The sequence below is a fragment of the Pteropus vampyrus genome, unplaced genomic scaffold (genome assembly GCF_000151845.1).
Source record: "Pteropus vampyrus isolate Shadow unplaced genomic scaffold, Pvam_2.0 Scaffold64, whole genome shotgun sequence".
Classification (NCBI taxonomy): Eukaryota; Metazoa; Chordata; class Mammalia; order Chiroptera; family Pteropodidae; genus Pteropus; species Pteropus vampyrus.
Genome location: NW_011888845.1, coordinates 6,579,436 through 6,591,624, shown reverse-complemented (window position 1 = coordinate 6,591,624; position 12,189 = coordinate 6,579,436).

The following is a 12,189-nucleotide window of genomic DNA, read 5'->3' as shown; positions in this document are numbered from 1 at the left end:
TTCGCAATTAATTCATTTTTGTGACTCTCTGATAAATATCTGCTTTCATTGCTATACTTTAAGCAAAATGACAACAAAGACCACATTTGCTTTCCCTTTTTTTCACCATTTTACCCTCAGGGCAGGGCTTGACTGAAGAAAATAGAGACCAGAGTTGTAACAGGAAAACGTAGGCTGTAGGATTCATGGGATGGTTATTTAGAGTCCTATTGCAGTGGACAAAACAGCTCTAACTACTCTGTGTATTCATGTCCTTTGACTCATGATTAAAATGTCCTGAAAGGAGACTTACATTGTTCTGGTCTGGGTCCATCCACTTCTTGGCAAAAAGAATACAGAGCATCTTGATTGACAGGCACCGAGGCTTTTTGGAATAGAAGAGTAAAAGTTCTCCACAAAAAAAAAAAAAAAAAAAAAAAAACCCAGGTGCTATTATCAGACCATGGTAGGGATGGATACAATAAAAGCCAAATTGAGAGATTTTTGGTATAGGAAATAAACAGGTAGTTCTATACCTCTGACAAGTTTTTGACAATAGCAACACCAGAAGATCTGCAAAGAAGTTATTAAATTCCCCTTAATGTTCATCTCTCCTTAGAAAAACCAATAGCAAATAATTTTCTGTTAAAATTTATTTTGCCAACACAAATCAAGATGGCATATATCTGTAAAGTACTTTTTAAACATTAATTGCAAAGTGTTTTCCCCTTAGATTGTCATTCCATTAAGGCTGGGACCATGTCTGTTTGTGCATTTCTGTATTCCTAGCACATACCAGAGGTTGGTACAAAATAGGCACTAAACAATTACTGAATAAACCGAGGGAGGACTATAAGGGCTTTCTAATTATGTATATACCTTTCTAATCTCTTTCTCTTGTGAGAACTCAAAAGAAGTTCTTTAAGCCTGAAATTATTTTCAGAAGGATTTATATACAAATATGAGACCCAAGAAAGTCAATCCTAGTGCTTAAAAAGAAAATGTCTCTGTCACTGTTGAATTAGGTTCAATTTAGGATTTTCACAAAACATTTTAGAAACCTAAAAAAGTGGTGAAAGTTGACCTTGCGCTAATTTATCCATGCTCTAAAGCAGAAAAATGAAACTTCATGGACTGGTTTGAGGGCTTGAATTCCTACATAATAATTCTAAAAGCATGAACTAGATCGTGACACTAATTCGTCCAGTACAGTATTATTTTCCTGAAATAACCCTCCCTGGCAACTTGTCATGAGAATCTATCAAGTGAACATACATCTTCATCTATTAAATCTTTCCTGTTGACATCTCCATTAAGTGATATTATTCATTCTGTTCAAAACTGTAATTCCTTCTCAGTTGTCCTATCTACTGAGGGCTGAAATGTTCCTATTGACTGTTGCTCACATGTTATTTTTTGATAACTATAGAATACAACTTTCTTAAAAGCAAATAAGCTTTATTTCCTTAATTTCTTGATGCACTAGTTTACTAATCTATAGAACCTTTTCAGCAAGAAAATATTTGACACTGTAGCATCCCTCATTAGATGAAAACCTGTTCAAATTTAGTACTGTTAATCGTATAGCAAGAAGGTATTAGAGTACTATCCTGAATTCAAATTCTGGCATGATATTTATTGGACATGCGCCTTTTGGGAAAAATATTATGTTTTCTGAATATTTGAATTTTTGTCTGTAAAATGAGTGTAGTAATGTAAATAGCCAATCTGCTATAATGAAATGAGATACCATATGAGAATGGCTAGCTAGCACACTAATTCATGACTGTATTTGAAAATGGTTATTTACTTTATTTCTAAACAGGTAGTGGCTACACTTTTTCTGACCTGTTATATCTACTAATGACTGAAAAGTATCTTCTGCTATGAAGTGGACATATTTTTTCTAATAAAAATTCTGATCAGCCAACTATTCTTAAGTGGAACCTTATGGAAATTTAATGTAATTTTACTTCTAGCTTCAAGAAAGTGTTGGCATGAGTTAGTATGTCTTTGCGTATCATACATACACCTGTAAATGGTTATATTAGATCAGAAGTGTTTATTTTCTTTTTATCTGATACATATTGTTGTCATTGTATTTATAGCTGGAATAGCAAGATTAAGGACTATAAGTGTCGTGAAGCCAGAACCATAAATATTATATGTAACCAGCATATAACCAGCATTAACTAATACAATGCTAGCACCTATTAGATGTTCAATAAACATGTATTAAAAGAGTAAATCAATGAATTAATAAACAAGAATAAGAACAAGACAAATGATGATTTTTCTGTGTCTGTAATGAAATATCTAAACGTACTTTTCATGCCTTCCTTTAGACAGGCTCTCACTGCCAACCACATACCAACATATTGTAGACACTTCAATCTAGTCCTTTATGCCCAGGATTGGATTGCTAATACTAGTATTTTGTTCAAGTATGCCTACTCCTTAATGAAACATACCAGTCATGCAAATTAAATATGACATTGTAGCATGTGTTGTACAAGTGCTATTGTTCATCTTGCCCAATGTACTAAAGACATAGACTAAAGACATATAACTTTAGCATTATTTTTATAAGATGTCTAAGAAAAACAAACAAACAAGAAAACAAAACAAAACAAAAAACCCAGAAAAAAGTGTCATTTTATGGTTACCAATAAACTAATTTTGGGGAAAAACTTTGTATTTAATTTTATTGTCATCCTAGGTAAATGAGCCTATCTGTATCCCCAACCACACAGAAAAATACAAAGGGCAGAATGTAAGCACAATGCTACAGCACAAAGAAAGATATGAGATCCAAAATAGTGAACAAGAGTTTTGAAAGAGTGTTTGTCCAGACAAATGTTATAGATCAGGCAAACTCAATTACATAGAAGAATTTTTCCATGGAGAAAGCATTCCAGGCAGAGGAACAACACGTACAAAGGCAAAAATGAAACAAAACACAAACACAAGAATATAAGATGTAGAATAAATGTAATCGGTTTAATATGTCAGGAGGGTAGTTAAGTGATGAGCCAGACTCATGATAAATCTGATTAGTGAAGTTAAGACATTTAGACAGATATTGAGAATTTTGAGCAAAGAATGATATATTCTATCTGTATTTTAGAAATATCACTTTGGCAGTGAGGCAGAGAATGAATGAATTTGTTGATGGGGGTGTAAAACACAAGGTATAAAAAAAGCATTTAGAAGTTTAGAAATGATGAACTAAAGTAATAGAAGAGAAGATGGGGCAGATGAGGGGGATTAGAGTGATATTAGGAAGGCTATTATCTGAAAATGAACTGGTCAAATTAAAGAGTATCTTTGGATGAAATGAAGGAATATTATAGCAAATTTGTTAATTTTGTTATTTATGATTTTGAACTTGAGAGAGTTCATGGCTTATGAATTCAATTTAACCCATTCATTTAGAACCGGGGCGAGGAGAGAAGGACAGAGAGTCTACTGAAAATGAGTGTGTTGAGTGCTATGAAAGGGGCTTAAGAAAAGGCCAAAGCTTCGGGAGATGACTGAGGAGGAAGAATGATGTAGTGAGCTGGGTAAGACACAAAGGGTTTTCAAGGACCACTGACGATTCATCTGAGTTTGAAGTCTAAATTTGCATTGGCACTGATCCACATGGTTATGTGACTTCCCCTCTTGCCCCCCCCGACAGTTACTCAACCTTTTAGTTATTATATATATTAAAGGCAGATTATAGTGTTAATCTAGGCATATTTTTTCAGGTGAGTGCAGTAAAGTAAATGTGTAAGGTAGGCAGATTTTGAGCAATGAAAACGAGCTGTGAAAGTGATACAAGCAAAGAGGGTAGGAAGTAAGCCAGGCAATATGGATAAAGTAGGAGAAAAAAGTTTTGGAAGTCTAGATGATGTCAAAGATCAGAGACAGATATAGTGATGGTATAGAATGGGCAAAATACAGAAAATGGTGATTAGAGTGCAAAATATTTTAGTGTACTCTTTTGGACAGGAAGAAGTATGAAGCCATAAGTAATATTAAAGAAGTAGTGCACTATTAATTCATAAATAAATGGTTAAAGTGTTAAATAAGTGCTCAGAAGAGGAAGAGAGGTCCATCTGGGCTGAAATGATCTTAGAAGTCTTAGTGGATAAAGAGAAACTTGAGCTTGAAGGAAAGACTGAAAATTAACTTGCTCAAAAAAAAAAAAAACTAAAAAAATTATCTTCCTTACTCTTCTTTCTCCACAAAATTGCAGGAAAAGAGTGGTAACATAGCAGATTTACAGGACTAGGAGAAATTTATGTTAAAGCAAAGAAATTCCTGAAAGACAAATAGAAAAAAATGAAACAGGAAGCATTGTTAAAGACAGAATTCAAGAATTTGATTGTCAAGACAAGGAGTTTGGACTTTGTTGCTTAGGTTGCACTAAGTTAAAAACATTTAGATTGATTAATAAAATATATAATGAAAGCTGATCAAATTTGTCTGCCCTTTAGTTAAACCCAATTAATTTCTAAAAATATACAACAGAATTATCAATTTAAAACATCAGATTGTCCCGAGTTTCTTCAGAACTAAATTTCACTGTCATTTGGATTGCTTTGTGTTATTTATTGCTTTGTGTTACTGTGTTATTTATTATATTTATCTCATCTACTTAATTCTCTGGCAAAATGTGTAACTAATGTGGTAATATTCTATATATGAGAAATACATAAGTAATTTCTACGAGCATTGATTCCATTACTTTTTTCTAGAAGAAAGTAGGGCACCATATAATAAAGGGGAAAGGTGAATTTTCCTAAGAAAAATTTGAAAACATGCCTTTTATTTTGCCTTGAGAGGGGGTGTGGAGGTTTACTGTTAAGTAAATGTAAACAGATAGACAGATTTTCTTTGCTAGAGAAGAGGAACATTGACTATTTGCTGTCAATGACTTTTAAATTAACTAGAGTAATTAAGATAAGGAGAATGAGGTTAATAAATTTTTTTTCTAACCTGTCTGGATAATTTCCTCTTAATCCCAGGCATTTATAAAAGAAATACTAGTATTTTGGATGGTGGGATTTAATAGTAAATATCAAGGTTGACCCAAATATCAATCCTAGTTAATTATTCCTGGTCCCAGAGAAAAACAACCTCATAATCTGAGCATTCTATTTTAGGGATTGCTGCAGTGTTAATGGGTTCTTCTGCTTTTGAGATAATCCTCATTCAACCCCAGGGCTTCTGTTTGAGAGGGTTTGTTGGAGTCAGGGTCAGGGGAGTTGGTCAGAGAAAAGTTTAAAGCAAAAGATGTCATGGAAGATGGTCAGTATGCATAAGATCTAGGTTTTGTGAAGTATGAAGCCATACATTTTCCTTTACTCTACTTAAGCAAAATAATACAAGATTAGGAACAAAATTGAATATTTACTTAAAATTAGAAAATATTTCACCAAAATTATAAATTTTAAAGCTGACAGGCATCAAAAGCATCACAAAATCTAAAAAAAAAGCTTAGTATATTTGTTATTTAACTGCATAAGCCATCCTATTTAATAATCCCTAATTTTTTAACATTTTGTCAGCTGCAAGCTCTGGTAGCTTGTTAGTAACAACAAATTAAGAGAATAAAAAATATTTTTTCTCTAGCATAACTGATCAAAATTTTCTTCAATATTGATAGTTTAGAAAGCTACTTTCAGCTTTACAGTTCATTATTAGTAATATCAAGTAATTAGAATTATCATCGAATTACTTTCTCATGTGATTTAGAAGGCGTTCTGCAGATCAGCTCTGGTTACAAGCAATTCAAAACCTATTTCTCCTCCACTTCATACCTATATAAAAATAAATATCTTTCCTTGTAAAGGACATTGATTATAATCATTTAGACCTTCAGAAAAGGTAAGATTTTATTAATTATACAGTAGGATACTAAATTGAATATTTTTTCAAAATAATAGCAATTAAAAAATTATCCTTAGAACTGAATTTTCAAACTAATATTTTTCATGAAGAATAAATAAAATTTAAGTAACTTTTTCTATTATTTTTATTGTGGAAAAGTAATTGAGAAAAACTAAAGGCAATATACTCTAACCTTTCATTCAACTGAGAGAAAGCATCTCAGTACCAACCTATACATTCTCACTATATATTGAAAGGATGGAGAATGTGCTGCACCGAATATGCCATTTTGGTATATTGATTATTTTGAATTAAAGTTACTTAAGAAATAGCCAGTGTAAGAAGGGCACTGTGACCCTCCTTTGTCCTCTTAAAAGAAGGAAATTTATATCCCATGTGAAATGTACCCTCTCTACACTAGGAGGGTGGAAGGCATCCTTATCATGAGAAATAGGAAATTTAGGGCCAAGAAGGTTGTATAAACAAACCTTGTTACTTCCACACTAATTTGCTACTCCTCAAACCTAAACTTCTTTGTCAGTTATTCACAAATAAATTTTTCTCTCTCTAAAAGGTATAAAAACCTCCTGTTTCAGTCATTTCTTGCAGTCTCATATTCTTATGGGGCTCCCATATGAATGAAATTAAATTTATTTTTCTCCTGTTAATTTGTCTTATGTCGATTTAATTATTATTAAACTAGCCACAGAAACTTGAAGAGAAGAAAGAAGAGTCTTCTGCTCCTATAATATCTTGAGCTTCAGAGTATTTAACTCACTGTTACTGCTAAAAAAAGAGTGAGTGTAATTTCATGTTAGTCACCTGACTAATATTGAAATGTATCTAAAATTACCTTAAACCATATTTCTTTCAATTTTTCCATTTTTTTTCAAGTACTCAATGGACTAGATAAATTTCCTCTTTCTAAAGCATGCAAAAAATAGTGTTTTTTTCCATATCATATGTATAATTTTATATTAGGTGAAAAATTGTTTAAGACATTTATCTCTATTAGATTATTATGTTAAAAAGAAGACATTTTCATTAATTTTACCAAAATTAAATTATTGTTTTGTTGATGACAAGTCTTCTTTAATATATAAATAACCTCAAAACACACTTAATGCATCTTCTGCTTAGGAGTACATTTTGTACCTAATTCATCCTTAGATATAATCCAAATAGATACTTCACAAGAGACAGGTCATACCAATGGACATAAAGAAAGGCCTAGGGCCTCTTCAGCAGGCTGGTTCAGATGAGAGCCAAGAGTTAAAGCTCGGACAATAACTCTTACTAAATGGAAAAAAAAAAAAAAGTTTAAATAATAGTATGTAAAACTACATAACAATATCAGTCTGGATGCATACTAGCAAAAATATTTAAAAGAGTCAGATATAGTGGTGGACATAGAGTCACAGGCTGTGGCGATCTTTATTATCAAGCAGATTGTAAAGTAATTGGGTTTGTGGTTTGGCTGATTACTCTCTAGTGTCCCTCCAAATCTACTCTCTCCCTTTCCTTGTGTTGCTGTATTCAAGAGATGACTTCTATAAGTTTTATCACTGAGGTTTTCTCTTCCTCTATCATCTTGTGGGAATTGCTCAGTAGAAAGTACCAATAAAAGATAGAAATGTGGAAAGAGAAATAGTTTAGAGTTTCTTTGTTGCTCCACACTCCTTTTCTGCATCTGAATTGTGTTGGCTGTTGGGACAGAACCAGTAAAGTTTTAATGATTAAAGGCTCAGGAGAGAGAGAGAGAGGGAATAATCAGAGTAGATACAGCCCATTTGGATGGCCCCATTTCCAAGGCTTTTAGCTCCCTACAGTTTCCATTCAAACAAAATTTCCTCTTGGCCCTTCAGGTCTCATATAGTAATAGCTTCCTAATATTCCCATTCTCAGGGCCCTTCATTAACATTGGCTGCTTCTTAAATTTCTCCCCACTTTTATTAAACTCTTCTTAGTTAATACTCTCTTAGTATAATATCCTCTAGATATTATACCCTAGAATGTGCCATCTATTCTCAGAACTCTGATTGAAACTTGGCAATCTGCCTGGTTTGAAAAGTAGCCCAGATGCACCCAAGAGTGATTGAGCAGGGACTGCCTTCTGGAATGGTACAAAGAGGAGGGCACTGAATTTGTTCCCCATCGAGAGGGACAAGACAAGAAGACTAGAGACTGCTACCTCCTTCCAGTGCCCCCCTTATAAATCAGGTGTTTCACTCAGCAGGAGAAAAATGACCAACCACATGCAAGGGAACCTCAATAAGATTAATAAATAACTTTACAATAGAAACAATGAAGACTAGAATGCAGTAGGATGACATTCAAAGTGCAGGAAGTAAAAAAGATGTCAACCAAGGATCTTATATCTAGCCAAACTCTCTTTCAAAAATGAAGAGAAAATAAAGAAATTCACAGATAAGCAAAACCAATGAGAATTTGTCGTTAACAGACCTGCTTTACAAGAAATACTAAAGGAAGTTTTTTAAGTGAAAGCAATTGAACTCAAAGAGTAATTGAAATCCACTTTTAAAAAACAGAGTACTGGTAATTGAAGTTATGTAACTAATTGCAGAGAATGGTATAATTACATATTACTTTACTTTTCTCTTTTGACTGATTTAAAAAGTAATTTTATAAAAATATGTAAGTAATCATATTAATGGGCATATAAGACATAGGAATGTGATATATTGGCCAAAAATTAGCACAAAGGACATGGGTTGGAACAAATCATTACTGAGTAAGAAAATTATATTAGGTGGTAATTGAAATCCACAGGAAAGAATGGAAAGAATCAGAAATGGTATGTATGGGTAGAATTTGTCCTAGAAATGCAAGGCTGATTTAACATCTGAAAAATTATCTGTGTAATACACCATATTAAAGAATAAAGGACAAAATCTACATGATCTTTAAAATGAAGAAAAAAATTAACAAAACCTATATCTCATTCAAAGAAGTACAAAACTTGTACAATGGAAATTACATTGTTGAAAGAAGTTAAAGATCTAAATAAATGAAAAGATACTGCAAGTTCATGGATCAAAGAATTATGACGATGGTAATATTTCTCAAATTGATCTACAAATTTAACATAAGTCTCATCAAAATTCTAGTTGCCATTTTTTCTCCCAGAAATTAACCCATTATTTTTAAAATTTCTGAATCCAAAGGATTCAGAATAGGCAAAACAACCGTGATTAAAAAACAAAACAAAACAAGTTGGAATGCTAACACTTCCCAATTTCAAACACTCTGTTAATTAATACAGTGTTGTACTGGAATAAGAATAAACTTATAGGTCATTTGAATTGAATTGGGAATTTAGAAATAAGCTCAGATTTTTATGGCTAATTGGTTTTTGAAAAAGGTGTCAAGATAATTCAATGGAGAAAAAATAGTCTTTTCACCAAATGGTACTGAGAAACTAGGTATCCACATGCAAAGATGAATTTCGACTCTTACTTTGTACCATAAACGCATATTAAGTCAAAATAAATCAAAGACATAAATATAAGAGCAAGAATCTTAAAACTCTAAGAAGAAAACCTCTAAGGAGTAAATATGATATAAAAAGCACATGACAAAACATATCCAAAAGAATTAAAGTCACGATCTTGAGGAGATATCTACACCCTCATGTTCACTGCAGCATTATTCACAAAAGTCAAGCAATGAAAATAACCCAAATGCCCTTCAACAGATGAATAGATAAAATGTGGTATATACATACAATGAAATGTTATTCAGCCTTTATTAAAAAAAAAAAGAAATTTTGCCATTTGTGACAATATAAATGAATGTAGAGGACATTTTGCTAAGTGCAATAAGCCAATCATAGGAGGACTTATATGAGGAATCTAAAGTAGTCATAAACTTATAGACACAGAGAATAGAATGGCAATTGCCAGAGTCTAGAGCGAAAGGGAAATAGAAAATTATTTTTCAATGAGTATAAAGATCCTGTTATGCAAAATGGATAAATTCTAGAGACCTCTTATACAACATAGCATCTATAGTTAACAATATATTTTGCACTTTAAAACATGTTAATAGGATAGATCTCATGTGATGTGTTCTTTATGAACAAATGAATGAATGAATGAATGAAAGAAAAGAAAGCCCACAGAAGAACACAAGGAAAGTTTTAGAGGTGATGCATATATTTAGTACCTTAGTTGTTTTGATAGTATTATGTTTGCAAATATCCACAAGAGATATACATTACATGTGTGCAATTTTTGTGTGTCAATTGTACCTCAATAAAACAAAAAAAATAAAATAAGTGATTAAGACTTATGACAAGATAATCCATGCAATGAGAGAAAATAGTTGTAACTCATATCTGATAACATACTGTTTCCAGAAAATATAAAGAACTCTTACATCTCACTAATAAAAATACATTCATTCAATTAAATATGGACAAAAAATCTGAATGGAAATTACTCCAAAAAATATATTAAAATGGCCAGTAAGTACATGAAAAGATGCTCGACATTTTTAGTCATTAGGAAAAATGCAAATCAAAACCACAATGAGATATCACTCCATACCCATTCAGATAACTATAATAAAAAAGACAGACAATAATACATCTTGGCGAGGATATGGAGATACTAGAACTCTCCTCCATTGCTGGTGGAAATGTAAAAGAAACACAGTCACTTAAAAAAAATGTTTGACATTTCCTAAAATTTTTATGCATAACTTTCTTACATTATCAAGTAATTTCACTCCTGGGTATTTATCCAAGAGAAATAAAAACATATGCTTACCCAAAAATATGTACTTGAATGTTTTTAGCAGCATCATTTATTGACAACCAAAATGTGGGAAAAAATTCAAATGATCGTTAACTCATGAATAAGTAAACAATAATACACAGAGAAGTAGTATTTGTCAGTAAAAAGGAATAAAGTTCTAATACAAGCTCAACACAAATCAATCCTGAAAACATTATTTTAATTAAAAATAAAGTTTAAAAAGGCTATCATATTTTATGATTCCACTTATATGAAATGTATTAAATGGAGAACTCTGTAGAAATAGAATACAGATTAGTGATTGCCTAGGACTCAGGTGGAAAGGAATGAAGAATAACATATAATTGGTGATGGTATATTCTGGGGGTGATAAAAATGTTCTAAATTTAGATTGTATAATTACATAACTCTGTGAATACAATGAAATCATCATATTGTATACTTTCATCGTGGTATGTGAATTAAATCTCAATAAAACATGTTAAAAAATAGTAATAGAGCCAATTCTTGCCTCTGAGAAGAAAAATCTGGTAAGGTTTTTGAAGAATGTCAGTTTCCCAGTCATCTGAATATCAGTTTTTATGAAAAACAAGCAAACAAACAAATCTATAGTTAAATGGTAATGAAAGCAAAAATTAATTGCATATTGTGGCCTAATGTGGAAATATGAGGAAGTTGTGGTTTGTTTGCACAAATCAATCAGTTGTGCTAGTCTGCTACCTTGGTAACACTCACTAAACTAGCCTCCCAGTATATACACAATAGTATAGTCCACTTCTCTTAAATCTGCACTGGCCATGTGACCCACTTTAATCAATATAACATGGGGAGCAAGTAATGCTCAGTCAATTCTGAACCTATGGCTTAATAAGGCCTGGAAGCTTCTGCTTTTATGTTCTTGGAATCTACTGCCATTATGTTAGGTGGGAATAGAATCAGGAAACCCCAACTGAGCCCCTAGCCAATAGCCAATGTCAAATGTCAGCTATGTGAGTGAGCTACTTTGGACATTTGGGCCCAGTACAGCTTCCAGATGACTGCAATGACAGCTGACAACTTGTGGAGCAGAAGAATTTCCCAACTGAGCCCAGTCAATTTGTAGATTCATGAAATATAATAAAATGGTTGTTGCTTTAATTTACTAAGTTTTAGGGTTGTGTGTCATAGATAATTGAAATATGGAGCATAGTATACTTCAGACTGACTTGCTAGTAGGGGTGAGGCAGTTTCTAATTTATTCCTTGTTCTGATATTCTGATAAAATGTGAAACAGATAAATGTGCAGTTGGTAGAGAAGTTAGTTACTAGTAATCTATTCCATAACATATAAGATGTAATATTCAGGTACTATTGAAAAGATTCAAAAATCTATCTTTCCTTTTGACAGAAATGAGAACATACTGGATTTACCTTCATTAACTCAGTTAATGAATACCTATGAAGTTCTTATTCTGTCCTGGGCAATTTGCTAAGAATTGCAGAATACAACCTTGAGTTAATAAAAAGGACAATTTCACTAACTACACAGAGGTACTGGCTTTGGAGGTTGTGATAA